Source organism: Palaemon carinicauda, chromosome 16 (genome assembly GCF_036898095.1).
Source record: "Palaemon carinicauda isolate YSFRI2023 chromosome 16, ASM3689809v2, whole genome shotgun sequence".
Lineage (NCBI taxonomy): Eukaryota > Metazoa > Arthropoda > Malacostraca > Decapoda > Palaemonidae > Palaemon > Palaemon carinicauda.
In genome coordinates, this window is record NC_090740.1 from 22,238,574 (window position 1) to 22,251,073 (window position 12,500).

Here is a 12,500-nt window from a genome sequence, read left to right on the forward strand (position 1 = left end):
TTCAAGCGGATGCAGTAAACAGTAATACAGTAAACGAGTTAAAAAATAAGTTAGACAAGATCATAAAAACTCTCTAAACCTTCAAACCAAATCGCTCTACTCAAGAGCAAATTGAGTCTCCCCGGATGGACTAAAAAGTCTTTGAGACATCCAAAATCATTTTAATTCCTTGTCTCTCTCCTCAGGAAAATTAGTGAAGAAAAAATACATACATAAAATCCTACTGAATAGGTATTTTTGTTAAATTGCTCTTTTTTTTTATTAATTAAGGCGGTCTGGACTAAGACTTGAGATTTCCAACTCAGCAGTCAAATTGCAGTATTGAAATTGAAAGAGATAAGTCTGTGCTATATACATATGCATCCTTACAGAGGCAACATGAGTCTGATGAACATAACAAATTAATAACTATTTTTCAAAAGATTATCTTTAAAGAAAGCGACATAGATGTTCGTATAACTTTTATAACTAGTGTACAGGTATTTGATAACAGATAATATAAAACATTTTACACCTGTCATAATGGAAAAAATATATCAATACTCCTGATAGGGAATCTTTCACTTTGATTTTAAAAACTTCTAACATTAATACGGCCCACAGTAAGACAACCAATAAATGTCGACACAACAAGACCGGGATTCGTTGCGTTAAAAACACGAAAGATTTTACCGCGAAAGCGAACTAGGATCTGAGCAACCTACTTCGGGAAGGTAGTAGTTGCTCTAGGAACGAAAGGAATCCCTCTAAGGACTAACCCCCCCCCCCCCCCCCCGAATCCAATCCCCCTTCCCTGCTCCTATCCCAAAAACTTCAAAGGCTGGGAAGCCAGAATCATGGGATCTGAACTTTGGCTATAAATCGGCGGATGACTTATGCCGCGATAATTTAAGGGAGCGAGAATATGCAGGGCGGTTCTGCCACACCTTCCTTTCAGCATACAGATGAAGAGGCGTGAAGGGAGGCAAAAGGGAGGGAGGGACACAAAACGGGGGGAGGGGGAGAACACGGGCCCTACTCCACTTCCTCCATTTTATTCTTGCAGTCTGATAAAACGCTACCCAGGGATTCCGCTAGTTCAACAATGTCTAATCAAGGGGGGAAAATCTTTACTTAGGAATATTTTTCTTATAATCCAAAAAAGACTTAATACACTTTATCAAAAAAAATTTTATTCAAAATTTTATGAATGAAATTACTAATCTGGACAACGTTTACGGACATTTGACAGGTAAAATCATTTTGTATTTAAAGGTATAAGGTGTCTGATTTCAGTTCTTCTCATCAGAATAGATACCAGAATGTCAGCCGGGCAAGCCCAACCCAAAACTGTGGTCCCAAACCCCAGCAGTGGCCTCCCCAGTAAGTAGCTTAAACTGACAGTCCCGGAATGGGATCGATCTGTTGCCATGCGAATGCTAGGCGAAGACGTTTAACGATGGAATTCAGAGAAATACCCAACGTACATGTACACGTCAACAGAGACATGGCACACCAAATGAAAACTGAAAGGAAATAAAGCTAGCGTAATTTTCGTTCTCTTCACACCGAAACATTCATTATATAAACGCCCATCAAACTTAGCTCATTTCGAGGATTACAACATTGAATATCAGTGGAGGTCTATTATTTAACACAGTGAAAGGTGTACCAACCGTGTCACACAATTGTACATAATTCCTTTTGTATATATTATGCTTGTATCTTCGCTCTTCCCTCGCACTAAAACGAACATGAAAATTCATGTCTGCTGTTTTCCTCTGTAACATTGTCATTTCCTCGAACATGTATTTTCCTGTTGCCTTGAGGTTTTGTATATAAAGGAGAGTGTTCTTTAATATAATACTCAGTTGATTGCTTCCTGCCTTTGAGTCACAACCTTCTCCCTCCTTCGTCACAAAGGTATAGGGTTACGTGAAAACCCCTGTTTTCATATCTAGGATGTTACTGCTACAAAACCCCAGCGACACCCAGATCCTATCAGACTGTCAAAATATATACGGTTCCGCTGACCTATTGGAAACGTCCCTGCCTGCCGTTCTCTTGGACGGGAGATCTAGTCTCTCAAACTCGATAGCTTCTTGTAGTGTCTGCAACCTCACCATCTTTGTGAACTAAGGATGGTGGGTTTGGTCGAGTCTATAGGTCTGCTGCTGAGTCATCACCAGCCATTGCCTGGTCTTCCGTGATCCTAGCTTGGGTAGAGGGAGCTCAGGCAGTGATCATATTTATATATGGTCCGTCTCTAGGGCATTGCACTGCTGGCTAGGGCAATGTCACTGTCCCTTGTCCCTGCCATTCACGAGCGGCCTTTAAACCATTAAAGAACTCTCTCTTAATAGGCAGAATGTACTCTACATTATTATTTTCATCAACATTCAACATCTTTAACAGTAAAAATAGGAATGCAAGAGATTTATTACCAAATAAATGATTTAGTCTGCTTAATAAATTAGGTAACATCAAACGGCATTTTCAATGCGAAAAGTTTCAGAAAAGCATTTAGAAAGGCCTTTGATAGAATAAATAAGTTAAGCTCTTTTAGTGTCAAACGAACTAAACACTATCTTTTTACGAGAGAGAGAGAGAGAGAGAGAGAGAGAGAGAGAGAGAGAGAGAGAGAGAGAGAGAGAGAGAAAGAGATAGCTATGTGCAAGAGGATAAAAATGTAATTTGTTTACAGAATAGATAACATTTGATTACTGAGGAAATTAAAAGTGCCATCCTGATTACTTTCAATAGCGGGTGCTATAATGAAATATTGCAATATAACATGAATACCTAACTTAAATCAGTCATCTCAGGTTTGCCAAGTGTTTCATTGTTGTACGATTCGAAATACTTATTCATACAGGTAGAATTTAGAAGAGGAAGCAATTCAATATATCAGGCATATAAAGGAGTAACTTGATAAATTATCTAATAAAGAAAAACAGGAATTATTCCAATAATTCCCGCATAAAGAAGAGCATCTTGACATATGGCCTACTATAACTATGGAATCACGCAGCATATCCCGATCAAAAAAAAAAAAAAAAAAAAAAAACTACCAAAAATAAGTTTGAGTGAATCGAAAACATCTTGTTCATGGGGAAAAACAAGTAGGAAGACAGATCATGAACTCTAAAACTTGTAAAGACATACATTCACGATCATTATACATATCAAATACATTATTATTCTTATCATCATTACTTGCTAAAAGCAGGATTCTATAAGCCCAGGGGCTCCAACAGAAAAAATAGCCCAGTGAGGAAAGGAAACAAGAAAAATAAAATATTTTAAGGACAGTAACATTACAATAAATATTTCCTATATAGACTACAAAAAAATTAACAAAACAAGAGGAAGAAAAATAATATAGAAGTGTGCGCGAGTGTACCCTCAAGCAAGAGAACTCTAACCCAAGACAGTGGAAGGCCATGGTACAGAGGCATATGGCACTATCCAAGACTAGAGAACAATGGTTTGATTTTGGAGTGTCCTTCTCCTAGAAGAGCTGCTTACCATAGCTAAAAAGTCTCTTCTACCCTTACCAAGAGGAAAGTGACTACTGAACAATAACATTGCAGTCGTTAACCCCTTGAGAGAAGTAGAATTGTTTGGTAATCTCAGTGTTGTCAGGTGCATGAAGACAGAGGAGAATATGTTGTACCAACCGTGTGTCACACGATCGTACATAGTTCATTTTGTGTATATATTATGCTTGTATCTTCGCTCTTCCCTCGCACTAAAAAGAGCCTGAATAAGCATGTCTGTTTTTCTCAACGGTAACGGTGTCGATTTTGAACATGAAATTTCTTGTTACCTTGAGCTTTTGTATATAAAGGAGAATGTTCTATAATAAACTCACACAGTTGCTTTCATCCTATCTTTGAGTCACAACCTTCTCTCGGCCCGTCACATTGGTGACCCCGGAAGTCGACACCCTCCTCCCGCCTTCCAACCCCCCCCCTCCCTTCCATCGTTGGTACTATGGCAGACTCTACAGAAATTGGTGCTGCAGCTGCCCCATTAAAACTTTCATCATTCGCCAGCGTGAAGGCATTTGTTTGGTTTCAGCGAGCAAAAGTCCAGTTTTGCATCAAGGGCGTGACTCGCTCAACCACCAAAGCAGATTATGTTCTCGAGGTGATACCCGAGGACTCCTTCCCGGAAATATCCGACTGGCTTTGTGAACAAGGAGACACGCCAATAGCGTATGACGCCCTCAAAACATACCTTCTGCAGCAGTACTAGCCGTCGCCAGCCGCCCGTATAACAAAGCTTTTTCAGCTCTCTCAACAACCGTTGGGGGACCAAAGGGCTTTGCTCGCCCTCAGGGAAATGACCAGTATCCCTCGCCTGCAAGGCGTCAATGACCTTAGATGTCAGGATGCCTGAAAAATTTAAATCAATCAATCAATCCCTCGCCTGCAACCTGCTGCAGACGGTTCTCCTCGTGAGGTGAACCTACTTCATGCCCTTTGGACACGCCGTTTACCCGAACCTGTACGCGCTACCATACCTGATATCGATAGTTTACCCATAAAGGACTTGATGATCAAAGCCGACGCCCTTATGGACAGCCACTTCAAGACCTCCATCATCGCCTCCACCCCTGACGAAGAGGACGCCTATTCAACGTCAACCGAAGCTGACGTGCCTACCCTGTGACGTGCCGAAGCGGTGACAAAGCCACCCACCACCCACCACTCGCTCGCGCCCCAACCAACGACTTCTACAGCAACTTACTACCTCCCATCCGCCGCAGTTTTGCTACTACCACTTCAGATTTCGGGCAACCGCGAAGAAATGTGCCAAGGATTGTAAGTGACCAAAAAATGTGTAAGTAGGCCATTGCTCGTGGCGGTGGCCTCCCGTGTTTCTAATCTTTTCTTTTTACATGATGCAGGAATGGGCATGCGATTTTTGGTAGACACGGGTGCTTGTCATTCTCTTTTGTCAAGGAAACTCTTCAGGACACGACGTAGTCTATCTACGTCTGCTGACGTCCACTTGGTAGCTGCCAACGGATCTGCAATACCCACCTACGGTTATGAGAACTTTACATTATCATTCAGAAACAGTAAATTTAACTGGAAGTTTCTCGTTGCGGACGTCACATTGCCAATCCTCGGTGCAGATTTCCTCTCTAATTTCCACCTTCTGGTCGATGTAGCCCACCAATGATTGGTCAACGCAGACTTGTACTTGTCGACACCTCTTCAACCCGCCCCCTCCAACCTCACTCTCCCAATCAGCGCACCCACGGATGCCTACGCCCACCTCCTCACATCGTACCCGGAAGTTTTCCATCCAGAACTTCGTCAAACGCCCACAGCCCCTGCCAAGCACGGTATTTATCACCATATCAAGACGACGGGACCCCCAGTCTTCGCAAAATTCAGACGTCAGACGATTGGCAGCCGCCAAACAGACGTTCGCCGAAATGGAGGAAATGGGCCCTTGCCAAAAGGCCTCCAGCCCATGGTCATCACCCTTACACATCGTTCTGAAGAAAGACGGCTCCCTCCGTCCGTGTGGGGATTACAAGCTCCTGAACATGCAAACAGAACCAGATCACTACCCCCTCCCAGACATCGCCGACGTGACTTCCTACCTGCACAAAGCAAAAGTTTTCTCTACGCTCGACCTCCTGAAGGGGTATTATCAGGTGCCTATGAACCCACAAGACATCCACAAGACCGCCATCACCAGTACGTTTGATACATACACCTTCAATTACTGTTTTGGCCTTCGTAATGCTGGGGCCACGTTTCAACGTCTCATGGATGGCATCTTAGGGGACCTCCCTTTCTGTGTATGTTATGTGGACGACATACTTGTTTTCTCCTCCTCAAAAGAGGAACACCTCTGTCACCTGCGCATCGTGCTCGACTGCCTGCAACAAAGCGGCCTTGTAGTCCGGTACGACAAGTGTACCTTTGGCGCCAACGAAGTGTCATTTTTAGGGCACCGCATCACTCCTGAAGGAGTCCATCCCCTCCCTGAGAAGGTAGCAGCCGTTCAGGACTTCCCCGCGCCCTCGACCGTCAAAGCTCTGCAGGAATTCTTGGGCATGATCAACTATTATCACCGTTTTCTGCCAGCCATTGCCGCCACTCTTGCTCCCCTCTACGCCTCCCTCAAGGGCAAGCCTAAGGACCTGAAGAGGGGTCCCCTTCAAGAAGCAGCCTTCTGCAATGCAAAGGCCCTATCAACCGCTGCGGCTCTCACTTTTCTTATCCCACATGCCCCTCTCCTTCTCCCCACCGATGCCAGCGACATCGCTATTGGTGCAGTACTTGAGCAGGTGGTCAACGGCTCGCACCGCCCATTGGCCTTTTTCAGCAGAAAACTGTCCAAGGCAGAAGGTACGCCCTTTGTCATTCACACAGACCAAATGCCTCTGGTGCAAGCCTTCACTCGACAGTCTGACGCCCGGTCCGTCCGTCAACGCCGACATATCTCCGCCGTGGCTGAATACAATTGTACCCTTCAATACGTCCCTGGGAAAATGAATCCCGTTGCCGATGCCCTATCAAGAAACACGTTGGCTGCCGTTCAACTGGGATTGGATTACAACGCCCTGGCTGAAGCCCAACGACAGGATCCAGAGTATCAAGCATGTAAGACATCCTGCATGTCCCTCTGTTGGGAAGACTTTCCCCTCGAAGACTCCAACACCACCCTCCTCTGTGACGTCAGTACTGGTAGATCGCGACCTTGGATTCCTGCTCCCATGTGCCGGCAGGTGTTTGATTTCATTCACAGCCTTTCACATTCCTCGTGCCGTTCTACTGCACAGCTGCTGAAGACGAAGTTCATTTGGCATGGCATTTCTAAGGATGCTAAGGATTGGGTCCGTGCCTGTGCTTCTTGCCAAACTTCCAAAGCCCATCGACACACGGATTCAGGAGTGGGCACCTTTCCTCAACCTCAGCGTCGTTTCCCCCACATTCACGTCGACGTTGTAGGTCCCCTACCCACATCACAAGGACATCGTTACCTGTTTACCGTCATTGACCGCTCCACTTGTTGGCCTGAAGCCATTCCCATGGAAACTGCAACGTCTGCCTCATGTACATTTGCCTTACTCTCAGGATGGATTGCAAGATTTGGTATCCCTGAGCATATTACTTCTGACAGGGGTACCACTTTCACCTCTCAATTGTGGACATCATTAGTGAATCTCCTGGGCATCACCCTACATCAGACGATGGCCTACAACACCGTTGCCAATGGAATGGTTGAATGTTTTTATCGCACCATCAAAGCAGTTTTCATGTCCCGCTGCAAGGATTCCAACTCGTTTACTCAGCTTCCCTGGGTCTCTCCTGGGACTAAGGACCACTCCTAAAGACGCCCTCGACTTCTCGGCAGCTGAAATGGTGTATGGCGACCCGTTGGTCGTCCCTGCCGAATTTTTTCCTTCTACAACCTCCGACGACGATCTCCAGTACATACGTCACATCGTGGGAAAATTTACTCCATGCCGCCAGACTTACAAGCCCCCAGCGAAGCATCACATACCGACAGACTTGCACTCTGCAATGCACGTTTTCCTGCGCAGCGACACTAGCAAGCCACCGCTAACGCCCCCTTACATGGGCCCTTTCCTTGTGATCCAACGCAGTCCGAAAGCATTCCTATTAAACATTCGTGGCAAAGAAGACTGGGTCTCCATTGATCATCTAAAACCTGCTTATCTCCTGCCAGATGACCCGCCTACAGTTCTCCTCTCTAGATCAGGGCGCCCTATTTAACATGTACAGCATGTCATTTTTAGGGGGGGGAGCCATGTACCAACCATGTGTCACTCGATCATATATAGTTCATTTTGTGTCTATATTATGCTTGTATCATCGCTCTTTCCTCGCACTAAAAAGAGCTTGAATAAACATGTCTGATTTTCTCACTGGTGACGGTGTCGATTTTGAACATGAAATTATTTGTTGCCTTGAGCTTTTGTATATAAAGTTGAGTGTTCTATAATAAACTCACTCAGTTGCTTACATCCATGCAAAGCATAGGGCAGACTATTCGGTGTATGTATAGGCAATGGGAAAAATGGACCGCAACCAGAGATAAAGGATCCAATGTATTACTGTCTGGCCAATCAAAGGACCCAATAACTCTCTAGCAGTAGTATCTCAACGAATGGCTAGTGCCCTAGCCAACCTACTACCTACATTACCAGGAACGATGTTAAATAAAGTATTCATATATTAATTATGAAATCAGATTTTCCTCAACTTGTTTAACAGAAAAACATTTACAACTAGAAAAGCGCTCTGAGAGTGCAGACTTCCATCACGGCAGCTTATCACTCGAAATCAGCTTGCCTTAGAGTTAATTCAGCCGACCTTTCTCTCGACCTTGACCTTTGACCTAGGACTTTCAAAATTGAATCACTTCCACGCCTCAACAATTAATCCCTGAAAGATTCACTACCCTATGAGTAAAATTGTGACCAAGAAGTTGTTCACAAACAAACAAACAAACAAACAGGGGCAAAAAAAAAAAAAAAAACCTATTTTGAATTACAGAAGTTCCACCGATTCAACCACCAGATTTGGTAGATCACTCCACAGTATGGTCACAGCTGGAATAATACTTCTAGAATACTGTGCAGCATTGAAAAGGCAATCGTTTTATAGTTAACTGCAAATTTGCAAACATTCACAAAGAATTAACAGGACGATGGTGAAAGATGTTAATATCCATATTGAGGATAAGTAATTGAATAAACCGCAAGTTTTTTTCCAACACATTGAGATGATAGTCAGCAGGTAAATGTCTGGCTATAGAGCAATACTTAGCACATTAAAAAAAACAAGAAAGAAAAAAAAAATCTTCCAAGATGATTTGATCATGAAAATCGTTAAAGAATAATTAAATAAGCTACTTTTTGTACAATAGATGAAAACACACACACACACACACACACACACACACACATATATATATATATATATATATATATATATATATATATATATATATATAATTGAAGAAAAAACACACATTATATATATATATATATATATATATATATATATATACATATATACATATATATATATATATATATATATATATATATATATATATATATACTGTATAAATTGTCTCCAAGTAAATAAAATAACATTCTCTACCAAATTCAGCCATTAATATAAGCCACTTCGTATTTCGAAGAACGATGCTAATCAGGAGTACGCCAACCTTCCTTTCACAAAGTGAACTTCTTATCTCTGTTTAGGGATGCATTTAATTACTTCTAGGATACTAAAACATTCTTTGGAAACATTTCTTTCCCTGTATCAAGCAGCCTTCATCTCAGAAAAATTCCGATATAAATGATTTTCACTAATTTATTGACCCTCGACTAGTTATTGCCACTAGATCAAACTACACATTGATATCGTTAGTGATGCCATTTGTACTAAATAGTTAACTTCACCAGGATATTATATATAAATATATATACATATATATATAAATATAATATATATATATATACTACATATATACATATATATATAAATTTATATATATAAATATATATATATATATATATATATATATACAGTATATATATATATATACAGTATATATATATATATATATATATATATATATATATATATATATATATATATATATATATATATTCTGTATATATATATATATATGTATATATAAATATATATATATATATATATATATATATATATATATATATATATATGTATATATAAATATATATATACATTTGTATATATATATATATATATATATATATATATATACACATATATATATATATAGATAGATAGGTAGCTATAGATATATACTGTATATATATATACAGAGAGAGAGAGAGAGAGAGAGAGAGAGAGAGAGAGAGAGAGAGAGAGAGAGAGAGAGAGAGAGAGAGAGAGATTCTGATCCATAATGATAAACAAAAAGCTTACCAGTCTCGAACGCAGCATCGAAGCACAAATGTCCTCTCTTTGCTTTGCCAGAACAACCAGGCGGTCTCATCACCTGTCGATTGATGTTGGTCAGGTGACCTTCATTCTCACTGTCGTCTGTGTCTGTTGGGAAGAAACAACATAACCATTAAAATATTAAAATACTAATATCTATCATCAATAGAATTGCGTCTAATTGGAGATAAACAGGGACAAATAAAAAACGGATATGCAAATGTTCAGTGCTGTACCCAATTTATATATATTTTATTTGCTTGAACTTGCCTATAGCCTCTGCACCATGGTCGTTCCACTGTCTTGGGCTAGAGTTCTCTTGCTTGAGGATACACTCGGGCACACTATTCTATCTTTTTTTTTTCTTCCTCTTGTTTTGTTCAAGTTTTTATAGTTTATATAGTAGATTTATTTTAATATAACTGATTTTAAGACATTTTATTTTTCCTTGTTTCCGTTCCTCACCGAGCTATTTTTCCCTGTTGGAACCCCTGGGCTTATAGCATCCTGCTTTTTCCAACTAGGGTTGTAGCTTAGCAAGTAATAATAATAATAATAATAATAATAATAATAATAATAATAATAATAATAATAATAATAATAATAATAATAACATAACTTGAATCCATGAATGAACAGTAATACAGATGCTCATCTGCCCATTTCCAAGGTCACTATGCTAAAATGGGATTGTTCTATGTTTACTGATGCAGGAAAATGATTAGTTGGTGGATAATCTAAATTAAATGAAAGTCTGGAAAAAGATATCTATAAACCATTCATTTACTTTTCATATAGACTTATAAAGTCTGACATCCATATTGTTCTATTGTGTGACGGGCCGAGAGAAGGTTGTGACACAAAGACAGGATGAAAGCAACTGAGTGAGTTTATTATAGAACACTCTCCTTTATATACAAAAGCTCAAAGCGACAAGAAATTTCATGTTCGAAAAACAGAAACTGTTACAGATGAAAAAAGCAGACATGTTTATTCTGGTTCTTTTTAGTGCGAGGGAAGAGCGAAGATACAAGCATAATACATACACAAAATGAACTATGTACGATCGTGTGACACACGGTTGGTACAATTGTGAATTTTTTAATATATAAAAGAATTGTGTTATTAGGAAGTGAATTTCATACCCAAGACCCGAACCACCAATTAATCAATACAATTAATCTGTGAAAATCCCAAAGATAGGCTATCTCCATTTTCACGGTAGGATTCGTGAAATTAATTTTATCTCATGTCCACAATACTCTGATACAAAACCATCAACTAACAAGGTCAATCAATCATAATAAAATGTGTGGGTACAAACTTTATAAAGTTTTGTACAGTTCTCAAATGTCAATGAGTTGTCTTCCAACTGGAAAACATACAATATATCCTTGGGAGTCTGCCTGGTAATTCCTAGCTTTTTCTTGTTACTATCATCAAAACTACCACATAATAACTCCATGGCGCCAATTTTCTAGTAATGGGGGAGGTAGTCTCTATGTTATTATTATTATTATTATTATTATTATTATTATTATTATTATTACTATTATTATTATTATTATTATTAACAACGTTATTAACATTTATTATTATTATTAACACTATTACTAACACTATTATCATTATTATTATTATTATTATTATTATCGTCATTATTATTATTATTACGTGCTAAACTACAATACTAACTGGAAAAGCAGGATGCTATAAGCCCAAGGGCTCCTACAGAGAAAATAGCCAAATGAGGAAAGGAAATAAGCAAAAACTACGAGAAGTTTAAGAACAATAACATTAAAATTAATCTTTCATATACAAACTATAAAAACTTGAAAATAACAAGAGGATAAAAAACTTCAAAATAACAAGTGGAAGTGAAACGAGATAAAATAGTGTGCCCGAGTGTACCCTCAAGCATGGTACAGAGGCTATGGCACTACCCAAGACTAGAGAACAATGATTTGATTTTGGAGCGTCCTTCTCCTAGAAGAGCTGTTTACCATACCCAGAGAATCTCTTCTACCCTTACCAAGAGGAAAGAAGCCACTGATCAATATGCAGGTAATATATTTTTGAGCGTCACTAGGTAAGGGTAGAAGATACTCTTTAGCTACCAAACAAATGAGAAGAACAGGTCAAGTTGCTTTCAGGCATTAGCTTACGGTCTATTAAATTTCTTATTCCTGACCTAGATATTAATCTTTGGCACCGTCGTTCAATTAGTTCATTATGCATGTTGCATAAGATTTTTCATAACTCTTACCAACCTTTACATTCAGATCTCCCCGGACAATTCTATCCTGTTCGTAATACTGTACTAGGCAGGCAGTTAATTCTAATAGCCAGGCCTTCTCCATCATGAGGTTCAATACTACATAGTACTCTAGAAGTTTTATTCCAGCTGTTACCGGGTTGTGGAATGATCTTCCTAATCGGGTAGTTGAATCAGTAGAACTTCAAAAGTTCAAAGTTGGAGCAAATGTTTTCATGTTTACCAGGCTGACATGAGTCTTTTTATAG

General features: G+C 39.8%; 1 protein-coding gene across 1 annotated transcript in view; it reads right to left on the reverse strand.

Moving 5' to 3' along the window:
* Positions 1 to 12,500, reverse strand: part of LOC137654977 (cytosolic carboxypeptidase-like protein 5) — a 384,651-nt gene that overhangs the window by 305,896 nt on the left and 66,255 nt on the right. Inside the window, exon 2 of the mRNA XM_068388877.1 lies at positions 9,963 to 10,085. The gene's annotated coding sequence lies outside the window, so the exon portion shown is untranslated. The remainder of the gene's footprint in view (positions 1 to 9,962; positions 10,086 to 12,500) is intronic.